The following is a 4845-nucleotide window of genomic DNA, read 5'->3' on the forward strand; positions in this document are numbered from 1 at the left end:
TAACACAATTTTGAGGTCTCGATGTGTAGTTGTCCTTTCCAATAGTAACTAAATTGCTTTGTTACAACTTAATCAGTATTGAATAAGTCGCAAAAGGCTTCTACTGGAAAACGACTACACACCTATCTGTAATTTTTTTTTTTGTTTTGGTAAACACTAGATAATTTAGTTTTACCCAAATAATTTCCAAACTAAAAAACAAAATATCTTGGACTTACCTATATAATATATTGTACTTAATGTCATTACACCATTCTAAATACTTGCATTGTATTTGAAATTTTATTATCATATATTACAATGTGTTATTCCGACTTATTCCGACTTATTCCGTATATGTTTGTGTCATTAATTTCATCCGAATACAAGCTTTTTTTGGGAATATCTGCATTTCCTTTAAAATTTTTGCAAACTTTTGTCTTGATTTGAATTTATTTCTTTGAAACAAAAGACGTCAAGTGTGAATGAATTCAATGAAAAATTCGCCTTTTAAGTCCTTTAGCTCTATTTATTTTTTTGTCTTTCGGTTTTTGTTTTAAAAACTTTTTACCTATTTTTCTGTTATTTTTGCATTAAGCAATTGTGCATGAAACTTTTGAAATTGTTAGAAAATTCTGTGCAATAAAAGTAAAGGAAAAATATCTCAGCTTTTGATTCATACACGAAATTCGATGTGTGAGTTTGCATTTGAAGGTGAGTTTTCACAAAGAATGCACATAAAATTTTATTTTATTTTTTTGTTAAAAAAGAATTTTATTTTGCTTTTGTTAAATTGCACAAACTTTGGACAAATCCGACTTTCTAATTTTTGTTTGCCTTTTGAAACAAGATTTGTAACTTTAAATCAAATAAAATTACGTTATTTGTTGAAAAAACATATTTTAAATCAAGTAAAGCTGAATAAAATATCGAAATGAAGTAAAAGTAAAATACCTCTTCTAGATTTAATGTAAAAAATATACATTAGAAATTTATTATTTACTAAATGTTAGTAAAATTTAATAAAAATAAAATAAAAATTATCGTGAATTGATAATTCGTGAATTGTGAATTGAGGGCTTTACAATTCAGAGCAGCTGGAGATAATATATCTCATGTGGTATGCATTAAAGTTCATTATTTTAATAATCACTTTAATTATTAAACTATCATGATATAATTTAGTATTATAAAACAATCAATGACATAATTATTGCATTATAAATTATTGCATAATTATTGCATTATAAATCATTCAAAACCTTTTCAAACGCAAAACATAAAAGGGGAGATGGTTTTTATAAATATGTACATTTACATATATATTATATAATATTAATATAATATATTCTATATAATAATTATATATTCATGTTATGATATTTATATATTATTTAATATTTATATAATATATATGTAAATAAATATATTTAACGTATATTGATAGTGGTAATGTTTTTTATGTACATATATATTTACATATATATTAAATAATATTTATATAACATATACTATATAGATTTGTATATACTATGTTGAGACCAGTTAAGTCAGTGCACTTGAGCACTTTTACCCTCTATTAACTGCAAGGTTTCTTTATAACCCGTCTCTACGCCTTGACTGGATTATTGTTTATCACTTTGTCAGACTAAGCAATAATTAACCTCAGATCTGCATATCTTCCCAAAGAGCCTGTAACCATTCTGAGATTCGATAACGCGGCGTTGGTAAGCCTGTAAGTTTTCTTAAATAATTTTAAGAGCGCTATCCTTTATATATTTTTTTATCGGATCAATTTTAAGGTTCCTGAGTATGTCATTCGTCCTAATGTACCATGGTACCTTGAAAAGACTTCTCAGAGCCTGGCTTTGTGCAATTTCTAGCTGACGAATAGTAGTCTTTAAGGCCTTGTTAAACGCTACACATAATATAAGTTAACAATTGTCTGGCTTACAATTGTTATTTAGTTAATATGATCTTATGCTGACGTAGTGTCTAGAAGTCGATGACATATTATATTTTATTATTAATATTTTACAATTAGTATAATAATATAATATAATATAATATATAATATAATAATACTTATTAAAAATAATAAACTATTGACTACTGGCACATCTAAAGCACTTAAATGTTTACGTTGTTAACTTATATATATAAATTTATATATTTATATATACATATATATACGCATATATATGTTATTGCGTTTAAAATGTTTTAAATGATTTATATTTATTTATTTATATATATATAACAATTGTTACATAATATTTTTATAATATATATTATATATTTATATATATATAATAATAAATATAATAATAATAAATAATATACAATAATATTATATAAAATATTTGTATAATATTGTGTGTTTATTTAAATTAAAAAATTATTTTAAAAAAGAAGTTTAGGTATAAGGATAAAGGAATGTTTTTAACATGTTATTAATATTTAAACAACTCGTTTGGTGCGTTCAAAAGTTTCAAATTTAAATATCTTAGGATGAGAAGAATGAAATTCTTAAAAATTAAATCATTAAAATTAAGAAAATTGTTTTTAAATAATAATATCAATTAAATTGACGTATAAAATCTCATTTATACAATCATAACAGATATTTACTTATTGACAATTAATAAATAACTTAAATCTTATACTTTGTTCAGACAACCAATTTCCTTGATTTCGTAAAAATGAAATTAAGTTAATTTCGAAAGTATTCATACTGCCCCAAATTAAGAAAATCATATTTTTTGTTTACAAATTAAATATTAAAAATTTCATACTCCAAACACCATTTGTATCTGAAAAATTTTAAAAAGTTAACTATTAGAACTATAAAGGATGGTTTTTACTAGTTTATTAGCTTTAGTGGATATCAGGTATGTGAATTGTTGTTTTTAACTTAAATTTGCACTACTTTTGAAATAATTTCGCGGTTTTATTAAAGTCAACTGTGACTGATAATTACTTCAAAAAAAGTCACTTTTTCGTTATCTCAACTTTATCTTTTCCTTAAAATTTATCTTACGCTTACTTACATTTGAAATATCCCTTTATTTCAGCTTTCGTTTCAAAAAATTAAGGGCATTTTTTTTAATTTCCTTCTAACCTCAAAACTGAATTTTGCATGGGAAAAACAACTTAATTTCGCTGTAACGAAGATGAAACTAAGATTTTTACGAAATTAAGGGGGGCCTGAACATAGTATTAAGATCACTTCCAATTAAAACTGAACTATACTACTGATTTCTTTAAGGCTTTTTAAGTATAATTGAAAATATAATATTGATAGTATAGATATCTATAGGTAATATAGATATAGATTAATATAGACAATATAGATAGACAATATTTAAATTAACAAAATTATGTTGTTGACAACTGCACTGTTTAAATTTTTAAAAGTGAATGCAAAATTAAAATAAATATTTTTAGACAATAATTAAAAAAATTAAATTTAGAGTTTTTGCTGATTGCAGCGTTTAATGAAGTGGCGTATCTTAAAAAGTATCTTGTTATATGTTCACGAATTGTCTAAGGAAACTGTTGACTCCACATTTCGGTATGTCTTCCCCTTTAATCTCACTACCATTGTATTGTTTATTACAGAAGAGGCTTTCGTATTTTATCACTTATTTTCATATAAGCAATAAAGTTACAAGGCAATACGGGCGCAGTGTGGGGAAAATGGAGTCATAAAGGACACATTTCTGTTAAAAGAAGCAATAATTTCCATGACATTAATTTTAATGCCAATTTGTTGTCTGTCGTTAATTTATGGGTTTAGTAGTGATTTTGTATACCAAATAGCGTTGACAAGTAACTTTCAAAGGGTTTACTGTGTTAAACATAAAAACTTTTAAAAATTATTATGAAGACACATCTATAATTATATAGAATTTATGTAATAAGAAACAGACAGAATGCAATAATACGAACATATTATATATTAATTTAATTATAAATAATTAAGACGATATAATATTATTATCAAACCATAATTTGCACGTAAATTTAAAATAAATTTGATATGTTTTTTAATTTGTATTAACAATATGTTTATGTATGCGAATAATTTAAGAAAATGTAACAATTGCCAGGCAAGGAGCAGCCACACCGATGATGGGGCCGGAACCTTCTTGTGGACTAGGACATAGTATGCTCCTTTCTTTTATACAAATAAAGGAGAACCACAGTAGAAAGGATTTCTGGTATAATATACCAGGATTAAATCAATCCAAATCACTTATTGGTACCTATAACAAAAAGAGATACCAGGATTGCATGAACCGTTCAATAGAAAAACTTAGAATCATCACAGGAATCCTAACAGGGCACTGTAGACTAAAACACCACCTTACAAGACTTACACTTACGGATGCAAACTGTAGATTCTATGAAGATAATGAGCAGTCGGCCACACATGTGTTGTTAGAAAGCCCTGCGCTAATGTACACACGAAAAATGCTCCTAGGAATATATATTGTTACGAAAGAGACAATAAAATTCTGTAAAGTAGGTTCTATGGTACCTTTTATTGACGCAACAGAGACCTACTCTAAACCCAGAAGGGTGCATAATAGACCCGACGGTCGCAGTGTCACATCCCCTAACAACAAAATAACAATTGCTTTAAATAAAATGCTTAGTAATTGATATCAATATAAGCCTGTGAGAAAATATTAAATAAATTATAACTGCTTTTACTTAATAAATTTATTTCTCAGGTGGACTTATAACAATAGCAGGCCTTCCAATCGTACTAAACACTCAGCATTATTTTGCTTCTTATTAATCCTTACTTTGAAGTGATTTGTGGGGCTCACCGGTCTTTAACCCTGTTCGTTTGCGCTC

This window comes from Teleopsis dalmanni, chromosome 2, assembly GCF_002237135.1.
Source record: "Teleopsis dalmanni isolate 2A chromosome 2, ASM223713v2, whole genome shotgun sequence".
NCBI classification, from domain to species: Eukaryota; Metazoa; Arthropoda; class Insecta; order Diptera; family Diopsidae; genus Teleopsis; species Teleopsis dalmanni.